The sequence below is a fragment of the Galeopterus variegatus genome, unplaced genomic scaffold, assembly GCF_000696425.1.
Source record: "Galeopterus variegatus unplaced genomic scaffold, G_variegatus-3.0.2 Scaffold15294, whole genome shotgun sequence".
Taxonomy (NCBI): domain Eukaryota; kingdom Metazoa; phylum Chordata; class Mammalia; order Dermoptera; family Cynocephalidae; genus Galeopterus; species Galeopterus variegatus.
This window is the reverse complement of record NW_007741405.1, coordinates 2,950-16,694: the sequence shown is the minus strand read 5'-3', so window position 1 is coordinate 16,694 and position 13,745 is coordinate 2,950. Positions and strand designations below refer to the sequence as shown.

Sequence of the window (13,745 nt, the reverse complement as noted above, 5' to 3'; positions counted from 1 at the left end):
TCCAGGAAATTTTATGTAAAGCAAATCTGTTGCATGAATTTTAATATCAAAGTACACTTTAATAATCCTTATAAAATGTCCTCCCTAACAAATGCAGTGTTGAAATCAGTGGGATGATGTAACAATACAAATTGTACACGTGTGTGATACTGTATCATTAAGGATATGGTATATTATACTGTATCTATCCATCTATCCATCTATTATCCATCATTTAAAGTCAGATCGAAATGCAGTGAACCTCAGAGTATGACTGACTCAACTCTGCATAAGAGGAACAATCAGAGATGGCAGCAGCTTGGATTCCCAGGGCCTTGGGGCCTTATGACACTCACAGAGCACATCCAGTGGGGAGAGAGCGATCAAGGATATATATATATATATATATATATTTGTTAAGAAAAAAAAATATATATATATATTTTTTTTTCTTAAAAAATATATATATATATATATATATATATCCTTGATCGCTCTCTCCCCACTGGATGTGCTCTGTGAGTGTCATAAGGCCCCAAGGCCCTGGGAATCCAAGCTGCTGCCATCTCTGATTGTTCCTCTTATGCAGAGTTGAGTCATTCATACTCTGAGGTTCACTGCATTTCTGTCTGACTTTAAATGATGGGTGATAGATTGATAGATGTATAGATACGGTATAATATACCATATCCTTAATGATACAGTATCACACACGTGTAAAATTTGTATTGTTACATCGTCCCACTGATTTCAACACTGCATTTGTTAGGGAGGACATTTTATAAGGATTATTAAAGCGTACTTTGATATTAAAATTCACGCCACAGATTTGCTTTACATAAAATTTTCCGGAATTCATTTTTTTCTTTACTTTTTAGAGGTGTCTCTTGCTATAATCATTTAGTCATTTTTAACTATTACAGTTAAAATAATGATCTTAATAATTATTTATGTAGTCAGATTCTATTTGTCTTTTCACCACTGTCTTTACTCCATTATTTTTAGTATAAAGAACGGACATATATCTGCCGTCTTATTTGGTACCAATCCTCACACCCTTGTGTTTCTTTTTCTCTTTTCTCTTGCCTGTTTTGGATTAACTTTTGTTATCATTCAAGGTCAGAGGAAACCACGCTGGGGGTGCCTGGAGTCGGATGCCCTGGAGGCGAGCCCGTGCTGAATCTCTGAGCCGTCCCCCCACCCCCTGCCTGCACCCCAGAGGGCCCACTAGCCCTGCTTTTGCCCGCCCCCACCCCCCCAGTCGGCCTGGGCTGCTTGTTTGGTGCTGGGCTCACATTAGGGCAGAGCAGCTCCCTCTCCCTCAACACCAGCAGACTGGATTGTACCAGGGCAGGGCGCTGAGCCCAGGAGGATCCCCTACTCCGCAGGGGCAGATAACTTGGCATCTCCCCTCCTCGAAGGCTGCGAATATTTTCTGAGGCTCTGGGCTTGCAGGTTTGCCTGCCCCTCCCAGCAGCAGCAGGCTGGAGAGATGATGGACTGAGGGGTCTGAGCCCCTCCCCAGCGGCAGCGGCTCCGCGCCAGCGCCTGCGCCAGGGGGCGCTGCCGAGCCAGGACTCTCTGGGTCTGGGGTCCAAGTTCCTCAGCTCTGTTATCTTGGCCCACACCGGGCTTTTCAGGAGCTGGTGCAATGCTGACTGCTTTCTTCTTCACCACATTTAGGTCAGTTACCTTCCCTCCCAAGTTTTGCCAAAGGCGAACCGGGTTCTGAGTCCTTTCTCCCCTCTGTGGGACTTTTCACTTTGGTAGTGTACTAAAACAAGTTATAATTCTGGAAATTTATTAAATTTTCTTGCACAGGAGCACTGTTTTCTGCTTGCCCTCGGCTTCTTCAGCAGATGGGCCTTTTCCTAGATGTTTTTTCAATGAACCTATTCAAGCATGATTCCTCATTCATAAATTCAAATACTTTTTATTAAACAAATCTGTACATCAAGATTAATTTTGTGCTGAAATTGGCCATTTCCTGAGAAAGTTGTTGCCTTTCAGAAGTGAGGTGGGGGGATACCTGGCCTCCACAGGACAGGGACTGTCCTCTCTCCTGTTGGTCAGCATTTCCAACTTTGCCCGCCAGAACATCCTATAGACAGGGTGTTTTGACTCGGAAGCCAGGGTGGGTGTGTAACCTGCTGAGGTCTAAGCTTGGTCTGGAGTCGCTTCTGCTGTAACAACTTGCATTCATCAACAGTTCACCTCCATGTGTTAGACTCTTTGCAAACATTTTCTCCGTTGCAAGAAAGGTAGAGTTATAGCCGCCCTTTTCAAGAGCCCCAAAGTCAGGATTTGGATGCAGATCCGTCTTGCAGTATCCTTAGTGCTGGCCCACGCTGCCTTCACTTGGAAACCAGGCTTGGGAGTTGCAGGGGGAAGACAGGGCTGGAGTCTAGCCTTGGTCCATCCAGCGCCAGGGAGAGCTCGCACTGCAGTTGTCTCCTGCTTCTGTAAAAACACTGCCTTTCATAACATCGTAAAGAAAAGAAATGAGGCAAGTCCTACTCTTTTTTTTTTTTTTTATAAAAATAAATAAATGGCCAAGATAAAAGGATTCAAGCTCTGCACTTATCTTAAGAGCTAAGGGGAGGGAAAGGTTATATTTTTTCACACTCTGGTGTCCCCATGGTAACATGAAAAATCCTTTCTACTCTACAAACCATACTTGTGCTATCAAGACTCCCCAGGAAATGTTTGCCTGTTTGCAATCTAAGGTTGAAGAAAAATAGACACATATATACAATGCTTTGGACTGTTTACTTTTGAGAGCTTTTACTCTAGGAAAATCGACTCTGTTATCTCACTGCCTGAGATCTTTCTCTCAAGGGTAGATAGCGGGGTTGCCACAAACCAGCTCCTTGCGATGATTAACATCTGGAAGGCGGGCTGTGGTGGAGCCTGGTGGCCGCGGGGCTGGTGTTTGTCAGCTGTAGATGTTCACGGTGGCAAAGGTCCTGCACTGCGCAACCTCTCCTAGTGTGGAAAATGAAAGCACCAGCTCCGATGACACACAGAAAACGAAATTGCAATAACAAATGGTCAGAATCTTGGGAAGTCTCACTTAAAAGGTACATTTGAGAGAGACCTTATTTTACTTATTCTGCAAGTGTCAGCAGTTCTGGGCAGCCCGGACTCAGGATTTACAAGTCCTAACAATCAAGTTGTCTACAAATAGGTAGACACCATAAAGAATGTTACCAACAAGGAATGGCAAAATAAATATCACTTTTTATTTATTTAACACGGTAGATTAGATCCAAAGCTTTCTATTTTTAGATGCTTTATAAACTTATAAACCAACAACGTATGTTTACAAAACAAGATTTGGAGGAGAACCTTTTGATGAATTGTGGTACTCCTGACGACCAACAGATATTAAGGCTATATGCTAAATAAATAATAGCATGAGGCAATAAAAAGGGGAAGAGAAGGTGTTAACATCAGAACCGCACTCTTTCTCGAGGATTTGCATGCAAAATTAATCGCTTTTCCTTCATGACTTCCCAGACATTATGTCACATTGCTATTGTGGAGCTTAATGCACAGAGTTGTTTTTGTGTATCATGCATCCAATATAGGAAGACCCTGAAGTCAGAGTCCATTCCTCATTTATCTTATTATAGCCAGAATCAACAAGGGAGCGCGGTGTCAATAATCACAAATGCCAATACAATTGAATTAAAAATAGCAACAGCAAAAACAACAAATAAACACAATTTCCTTGAGCAGATTTCCATAACAGGGAGGCACAAAATGGAGAAGAAATTAATTTTGTGTGCACTGAGCAATCTACACACGATTACATTTAACCTTCAGGATGATCCTATGCAATAAGAATTATGCTTCGATTTTTTAAAATAAGGGAACTGGGACTCAGAGAGGTTGCATGACACAGAACCCAAGAAAGGTATATGTGGAAAGACAAAGGGTAAGGGGTGAGGGACATGAAGACATGCAGTTGTAGTTCCAGCCAGTGTAGACAGAGAACACCCCCAGACGCAAGTATGGAGAGAAGAGGAAATCATCCAGCCTCTAGAAACAGCTGCATTTAATTATGGCTCTTTCCCTTACAAACCAGGATTTCTGAAAGTTACACAACCCCTAAGCTCCCCTTAAAAAAGAGAAAATAGTATTTACCTCAAAGGATTTCATATATGAGATACAAAGTGCCTACTTGGTATATTGTCTGTGTCAAAGGAAGTTCTTAATAAACAGCGAGGATTATTAATCATCTGAACGAGGATTATTAATCAGTTGCTACAAGCCATTATTATCATAGGAGGATGTCATTTAACCCACAAGTTAACCAATCTAGGCATGTCTTGATACAGTAACTGGCTTTAGTGCAGTTTTTCAAAAGAAAGGCTTTCTGAGTTATGCAATGCTTTTAGTGGGCATTATAAAATGTCTCCCAAAATTGTAAATGTAATGAAACCACTGCAAATCAACTCCCTCAAAGAGAATGTAGGAGAAAAATCAAATGAAATAAGATGTTCTCCCTTGTTCCCAGGTGTGAATGCATGCTCACATTGACACTGTATGTCTCCACAAGGACATTTTATTGCTACTGATCCCAGGCAGCAGTTCAAGTGACACTGTATAGCCCAGTACCTATCAATTGATCTCACAGGCTAAATTTCCAATCTTTTGGGCTGCTGACTTGTATTTTTCTAGTCTGGCTTACAGCTATTTATTTCCTCACCAGCCTGGTCAACATTACAATCTAATAATTCAGCACTAACGTTGAGATAAAATTTTGCAGGTCTGGGCATTTATGTGAGAAGCTCACTTCTTTGATGTTAACAACTAAAGTAGAAAGAATTCCTAAAACTAATGTGTTTAATACTATTATGAAAAATACAAGGACCGTGGGGGGAGGGAAGACAACATCAGGCAGTTTGTTATTGAAATAAAGTAACTCAGTTTGCTTAAAAGGCTGTATGCACATAGAGAAGTATTTGATTATTGTATACAGGAGTTGGTTTCTTAAAAGGCATCTACAGAGTTCAAGGAAGCATCCAGAAGATGGCTTGAAATAAATGCAACGCTGGTCTGTGACACCCTCCTTCAAATGTGTGATAAAAAATGTACGTGTTAGGTCTGATTCCAGAAGTTCAACAGACACTGTTCATTCAACATGCATAGCAAGGTGGATGCAGAATGTCTGTGCTGGTGTGCCTGCGACCCTTGGCTTGTGCCCTGCCTGGCTCCTGAAATGCCACCCTCTGCCTTCTGTCACTCACGCTCACTCTTCAAAACCCAGCTTGAATTTCATGTTCAGGGGCAAGAATTTCTTGACATTCTGGCAAAAATGCATCACACCACCTGTATTATTTCAGTACCCTGTACTATTTTTGTTGCATTTATGACCATATATCAACATTCCTTTGTTTAGAAGTCTGTGTTGAGTATATTGCAGACACTCAATAGCAATTTGTTGAGTCAAGTAACACCTGCTCTTTGAGATGGTGGCGTGATAAGAAGTTTTGGGTGAATGAAAGCTCAGACATTGAGACTCAACTCATAAAAATTGACTTTTTTTTTCCTCCTGTATTCATTTATTCAGTAATCCAGTTAAAAGATGGAGTGAGCGTCTACTATAGCCACAGATCTCTGGAGATGAAAGAATCAATTCACTTTTCTATTCTATTCATAAGCTTGTTGAGGAAAAATAATTCCGTTCTCCTATTTTTTGAAAAATTATTAATATAAAATATTTTTACAGGCAAGTTTTTCTTAATGTAGATTGACTAATATTGTTAACTTAATTACTCTTCAAAATAATGGTGTAAGTTTTTTTTGTTTGTTTGTTTTTAGGAAAAGGCACTTTAGAGGATTCATTAACTTGAAGATGTAGAAAGCATTTCAGGCATTAGGAAAACTAAATAGCCTGAAGCCTCAAAACAGAATTAAATCCCCGGCTTTGTTAACTTCAGTATACCGTTCCATTCACCGTTATCAAGAAGTCCTCATTCAGGCTGAGCTGAGCGGCAGTGACAACTGCTCTTTGCTGATAATTCCCTGGCGACGGGCATTGTTCCTCAGCACTCACTGAACAGGAAAAAAGAGAATTTTCTTGCTAGTGCCCTGTGGCACAGCAAAGAGTTTATAAAACTCAGCTGAGAAGGAGGTGCCTCTCTGAGCCTTGATTTTCTCATCACTAAAATAAACGGATTGGGGAAGGCGAGGTGTCTTCACCTACGAGATTCTTTAATCTGCATCCTCATCTCATATACATCGGCAAGAAAACCATCAGCTTGGAGGGCTGTGGGGAAATGCAGGATGAAGGGAGAGCACTAGAGAGGAGAAGAAAGCAAACAACTTCTGTTCAAATCGTATTCCACATGAGTCCAAGTCCATTTCCACCATGGCCACTCAGGCATGGTGCTGTTCTCTAAGATGAATAACTAATTTGGAGCTGGGATACGGATTTCTATTTCTCTGAATCTAATATCTATACCTGGGTCTATGTCTATCTATCTAGCTAGCAATACACATTGATATTCAACACTAAAAGAAAGGTAGTAAACAAGGATGTTCATCGGAACAACACAGACTGAGTCTTTGGCTGCTGCTAGCCCCCAATCCTAAAGTTTTGTGGTATGTAAGTCATCATGGTAACTCACATTTTAATGTGTCAAGTGTATATAGATCAGTGCTTCTCATACTTGAATGTACACCGGAGTCGCCTGGAGGAATCATTCAAACTCAGATTTCTGGGCACTACCTCAAGATTTTCTGATCCAGTCACCTTTCAGTGGGTCCCAGAATTGTATTTCTCACAAATTCCCAGGGGATGCTGATACCCACAGTTCAGGGACCACACTTTAAAAGCTAAAGACAGGGCCAAATTAGGGGAGAAGTGCCTGTTTCGTGTCCCAATCCTCTTTCCCATCAGTAAAAATGTGCTCTAGAAACTAAAAGTCTCCATTTCAATTTTTCATGTAATCTTTTACAAATATTGTTTTTTTCTTTTGGAACTCAAGCATTTGGAGGGCATATTCTTGTGTAAAAGAGGTAAATACAAAACAGCAATGCCACTGTAACAAATCAGATATACTCAATATATATGAATATTTATATATATGAATATTTATAAATGACCATAATTGCCGTTATAGCTCACAGTATAGAAACTCTGTTGGCATACTTTGCCCGAGTGCTTTTTAGTCATAATAAGACTTTTTTGGATGCTTTGGTCTTGACCTCTATTTCTCAGCTCATGAATAGAAACTCTGTTGGCATACTTTGCCCGAGTGCCTTTTAGTCATAATAAGACTTTTTTGGATGCTTTGGTCTTGACCTCTATTTCTCAGCTCATGAACCACTTGCAAGTCTTTGCTTTTTAAAAATTCAGAAATTCATTAGAGTTTTACTGTAAAATTTTACCAACAATATAATAGCAGGCAGCAAATCTCAAGAAAGCATTTTTTCAAGTGTGTCTGCCTTGTATACCATTTTTTTTTGTACCTTTGCAGAAAAACTAATGACAGTGGAGATTTTCTCCTTCAATGATTTATTAATTTCTTCCTTCACAGAAAAACCATATGCACTCTTGGAAGCTCTTCTCAGCTCTTAAATTGTTTTTAAGCTAACTTGTCAGTGCCATTTAAGAAAATGATTCTTTTTTCCAAATAGAATAATCCTGGTAATAGATTATTTCATTTTTGCATGATTATAATTAATGGGATAGTTCAAAGATCATTTGTGTTTAATTCAATGGGAGTTTGGGAGGCTTGAAAATTGGGAGAAAACTAGCAATTGCAGGTAGCTATAATGTATCATACCATTAACACTCATCCTCTCATACAAGGATCACATCTATACCTGAAAGTTTGTATGGCTGGCCCCATTTTACAGAGGAGGAAACTGAGGCATAGAGAGTAAAAGTAACTTAACAGATTTTAAATGGTCAGAGATGATAGCTCAGGAACTCAATCTGGGTGGGTCCATTTCCAAAGACCCCACTGCGTGACAGTCCAGAATTATGTATACATATATACTATTAGAGAAATAGTATTCAAGGTTCTCCATCACATTTTTCTATCTTGCTCCAGAAAAATTATCAACCATGCCCTCAAATATGCTTTAGCGTCTCTTCCATTTGGCCTCTCTCAGTAAGCCCAAAAGATGCATAACAAAGATCTGTCTATATCAACCTATTGCTGCTCAGTGGTCTGGATAAAAACCATGAATCCTGCCTCAGGATTGTCCTCACCTCCAAAAACCATGATACTCCCCTTTTTCCTTGTCTCAGTCACATTGTGCTCCATGGGGTCTCAACGCTGCCTATTGTATCTTGTCATATACGCACTGGAAATTAGACCAGATGGAATATTTATTCTTTTTTTCACTGGCACTTACTAACAACCCTTATAGAATATGGTTTGTAGTTAGGTGTTATGATGATGCAAACAGAAATGGGAGAAAATTTCTGATTATCAGCAGCCAAAAGATCATAAAAAGATATAAGGAATTACCTGTGATTAGCAATCATTACATATTAGCTATTATTACATAAAAACAAAGCAGGTGTCATGCATGAGAGACAGTAAAAGGCCATGAGGCATTAGAAGAAATGATGATTTCAGGCTGAAAGAGTCAGGAACACATAAATGAAAGAAAGTAGCATTTAAGCTGTACTTTAACGTTCTGTTCTTAAGCATAGGTGCACCTGCTTCTGAGATGTGCAAAGTGACCTGCTGTGCTACAGGAAGAAATTATTGAATTTGCAATTCTAATAATTTTTCTCCTATACTTTTTTTCTCCTATACTTTTAAAAAATGACATTAATATTTGATTTACTACTGAGACTGGGTACTTTCTTCTCTACCCAAGTGTCTTACCTGTCACTCGAGTTCTGCTAGGGAAGGGTGGGATTCCATGACCAGAGGAATGGACACCTTGCATCTACTGGTTCATTTGTCCTGCTGGTATACATCACAGAGTACCTAGATAATAGGATTGACAGAATATATTATTTTGTTTTAATTAAGTAACATACAGAGAAATGCATAAGTGACTTGAAAATGTTTACCTAGAAAACATGAATTAAGGATAATATTACTAAGTCATAAGTAAGAAAATGGCAGAACTCACATTTTTTCTATGCCTTTGACAAGTTCAGTTGCAATTGCATTGTTGACAATGGTAACCTAAAATCCAAAATAATCAATAAGAATAAATGTACATGTATTATGGGGTGTGTAACAAAGTTGTTTTTAACAAATAAAGTTACATGATCTAAAATTTGCTTGGACATTATTGAATACAGGGATGGGCAAGATTCTATGTTCTAGTGTTCACTGAAATGCCCCAGAATAATTTGTGAATGGCACTCTAAGCATTCATTAGCTTGTCATCCCTAGCACTTTGAAGAAATGTTAAAATAAAATACATGCTTATATGATAAATGGATTGAAATAGTTTATAGGAGAGCAAAATTACATTTGTAGAGTGTCAGTGAAATGAAAAGTGAATGACTCTTTGAAAAGGAAACAAGTATTGAAGTCTTCCAAAGCATATGCACATATTTATATAAACAACATAAAATGTTGTCATTTGGTTCAATAGTTGAAATTATATCAAGCATTATTTTTGTATCTTCTCCTTCCTTTTACTTTCATAGTAATTATTTAACATCAGAATCATAATGTTTAAGCAATTACTGATTCTAATTACTTTAGGCAATGAAAGATATTATACCTTTTTAACAGCAAATCTTTAATTAGCATATTAATCAAAAGATGAATAATTTACAAATTCAGTAACAGATATGAATTATTCTAAAAGAGGCCTTGTCCACGAGGAGCTCAGGAAGTTTATTAATTTTTTTAGAAGTTCCTGGACATCTAACCAAGACTGTTACTACCTATTCGATTAACTTTGCAGAAAAATAAGAATAAAAATCTCAATGGATTAATGACGTGTTCATTCTCTGTCCTGAGGTCCTGATCTCTCAATTGGCACTGTCTGAAACACAAAGCAAAAGTGAGAAGCTGTTAACTTCAGATGACCCTTGAAGCCATGACCGCAATAGCACCCAGACATGGGGAGATGAGCAGGCTTCCCGCTGAACCTAACATGCACGGAGTTTAGAAAGCCCTGAGTCATACGCAGGGTGAAGTTAGTTTGCTTAGCGCTCACTCACAGGAGCTTGGGGATAGGCACGACTGAGATTTAAAATGGGATGCTTTTCCTCTTGGTCTAAAAGTGCAGGGTCTTATAAAACCAGTCCAAATGTCCATCATCAGATGAGTGGATAAGGAAAATGTGGTATATCTACACAGTGGAATACTACTCTGCTATAAAAAAATGAAATACTACCATTTGCAGCAACATGGATGAACTTAGCAAAAATTATATTAAGTGAAATAAGCCAGGCACAGAAAGAGAAATACCACATGTTCTCACTTATTTGTGGGAGCTAATAAAAATAAATAAGTAAATAAACAAACAAATGGGGGGAGGGAAGAAGACATAAAAATCACAACAACAACTTGATTTTGTTAAGACATGTGAATAGCTATGATGTTGATGGGGGGTCAGAGGAGAGGGAGAGAAGAAGAGGAGGAATTGATAAAGAGACAAAAATCAACTATATTGTATATTGATAAATTAAAATAAAAACCAAAAAAACCAAACCAGAAAACGGTAATCTAATAAGAGGAATGAATTTAATCTATATGTTGAATAAATTACTGAAATTCTCAAAAAAAAATATTCACCCTTAATTAAAACAATATTGATATGTCTTTTCACATCATCAGATTTGCAAAAATTTCCAAATCTGACAATACCAAGACCGAACAGGCTAAAAACAGAACAAAATGAAACAAACAAACAAAAAAAAAACGAAAAAAAATCCCTAGAAGATTGCTTCCCTTCTGAAGTCATGTTTTTCTATCAGCACAGTAATGCACACCGAACAACTTATACGTAGGTAACCAAGGTGAATGGGCCATGATCTTGGGCAGTGGGGGTGGGGTGGGGTGGGGGTGGAATTCACTGTCTCCTCTTTTTTCTTGCTGATTTATTTAAATCCCTCACTTATCCCTTCGACTCTATCCTTGATACCAACAATTTAAAATAGCTACTGTTAACTGTAGCTATATTACACTAAAGCACTGATTAAAAAGTAAAAACTTAAAGAAATGGTTATACTGTAATTTTGATTGAAGCATGTGTAATAATTTGAAGTAAGCCAACATCAGGAAACTTTGGGGAGGTCACTGCTCTGACCCTACAACCACAGGGTCCCCAAGCTCTCCCCTCTGTAAGCTGACAGTCGTGGATGGGCCACGGGGTGTGGGCTCTGGAGGACGGTGAACGTCTCTGGACAGAGGAGAGATGTGTAGCAATGCTCTGGTTCCACAGCTGTGAGTGGGGACTGTCAGGGAAGTCAGGTGGGATGAGGGGAGAACGCTGAGACAAAAAAATAACTTGGGGTAGATATGAATCCTGTTTTCCCAGACATTTCCTGGCTTTGCTATACATTTTGATCTTCTGGTTTAAACAGTAACTTGAATGAATGAATTCACAGTATAATTTCCCCCCTTTAAATCCAATATCATGCATTAAATATTTCCTTTACATACAGTTCTCTCTCTCTCTCTCTCTCTCTCTCTCTATATATATATATAATTATTTTTATTTATTTATTTAATTATTTATTTAATTTATTTTTTTAGAAGATGACCGGTAAGGGGATCTTAACCCTTGACTTGGTGTTGTCAGCACCACGCTCTCCCAAGTGAGCCACGGGCCAGCCCTTACAGTTCTATTTTTAACAGAAGTGTTTTAGAAGCTGAAAATTGCCAATGAATATCACAAAGCACCTTTCTAGAAGGGGCAGACCCAACATTCATCTAAATTTATTTTACCTACACCTAATATAAGGGCAGTATTGTTTAGGGTCTTTGAAGCTAGTGGCACTTTTAGTCAGTAGATTCTCATCCACGAATTAGAGAGTTTTATACATCTTTGAGGTTGCTGAGGACGATGCCTATCAGTGTGTCGATAGGTATCCAGTAGTAGATGTTCAATATCTGTCTGACGAAGAAATAGAAAGTGAATGACGTCAATTAAGAAATATTGAATAACATCTCAGTTTTAAATCACAAATAGATAAATGAATATAAACGTTAGAGATTAGTTGTGAATATTATTTTTTATTAGGTTCCCTTCTCTTTATGGGCATTGGGAAGTTGAAGGTGGATAATCCCAGGGTTGGGCCTCTGGGTAACTAACACTTGCTGCAGGTTTGGAAACTGTTGCAATCAAAGCAGAATTACCATGGACCTAAAAGCTAGACTTTCCAAGCTCAGGGGGGAAAGGTTGGGGGGAAGGAGACTGTTCAATTATTGATGCTTTCATTCCATCAGTAAGTGTGGAGACTTTAGCGATGACGACGTGCTGGAGCCATAGGTGTGTGGGAGGAATGGCTGTCAGAGCTGTGGGAAGGAGAATGGGACCTGTGGTTGGTGCAACTGCTGGGCTCTCACGAGAGCTGACAGCAGGGAAGCCACCTGCCCCTGGTCTCCAGTCGGTGGTCTCTCCGCCAGTCTTGCCTTTAACCTTCAGCCCTCATGATACTTTCAAAATTAGTTATAAATGTAACACTGCGTTAATCAAATATATAGCGTGAGACTTTATTTTAAAGATGTGAAAACTGTGAGAATGTGTGTTTTAAGGAAGTTTTTTTTTTACAATAAATTATGATTGTATCTAGAACTGTTTAATACAAATTTCTGCAAAGCATACAAAGTAATACAGAGTAGGCTAATTTTGAGCTAAACTAAGGGTCGACCCTTATTTCAACCTAGTATTCCTAAGCTGCTCTGTTAATAGTAATGCTCAGTATAAGCTTATATAAAACAAACATTCAACTTACACAAGTGCATAGTGGATCCTGGTGTTCATCTTTGTCCTGGTTCCGTCCCAACTCAGACACGCAGAGTGGACACCCATCTGACACAGGATGTCCGGACTTAGAAACGATGTCACTTAGAACTGACAACATCCCACTTAGAAGAAATCTTTGTGCTGAAGACCACAAGAATTCTTAAAAGTGTGTCTGTGCTCAAGGCAAAGGTAATGCTGTAGTTTGAACGTTTGTGTCCCCCTAAAATTCAAATGTTGAAGTCTTAACCCCCAGGTGATGGTGGTATTAGGAGGGGAGGCCTTTGGGAAGGTGACTAGGTCATGAGGTTGGAGTCCTCATGAACATGATTAGTGCCGTTATACAAGGGTCCAGAGAGACCTCTTGCCCCTTCCCCAACATGAGGACACAGCGAGGAATTGCATTCTATCCACCTGGAAGCAGCCCTCACCAAATACTGAATCTGTCAGTGCCTTGATCTTGGACTCCCGGCCTCCAGAACTGTGAGAAATGAGTTTTTGTTGTTTATAAGCCTCCCAGTTTATGATGTTCTGTTACAGACACCTGGGCAGACTAGGACAGGCACACCGTGAGGTCCTTGGATGAATCCTCCAGGCATCACCTGCTGAAGTCTGCTATGGACCCTGCAGGCTTCCAAAGGTGATGTCCAGCCTGTCCTGGTGTCCACCAGGTCCACAGCCTCCAGTTGTGTGAGGTCTGGCTCGGCTCTGCAGCAGGACTGCTGAGGCTGACGGTCCGCCTAGATGCTGCTGGGTTTTCTACAAGGCTCCCCTTTGTTCACACAGGCCCACATTTGCTCTAGAGTCACAGTCCCCACTGGCTATTCTTGTCAGTGTTATTTTGTTACCCCATG

The 13,745-nt window shown here is 39.5% G+C and overlaps 1 long non-coding RNA gene across 1 annotated transcript; it reads right to left on the bottom strand.

Moving 5' to 3' along the window:
* Positions 1 to 2,399: 2,399 nt before the first annotated feature.
* Positions 2,400 to 9,359, bottom strand: LOC103582225. The gene is made up of 3 exons (XR_549738.1): positions 9,091 to 9,359; positions 8,838 to 8,942; positions 2,400 to 2,439 (listed from the first exon to the last, which is right to left on the bottom strand). It is a non-coding gene; the product is annotated as an uncharacterized LOC103582225 (long non-coding RNA).
* Positions 9,360 to 13,745: the final 4,386 nt, after the last annotated feature.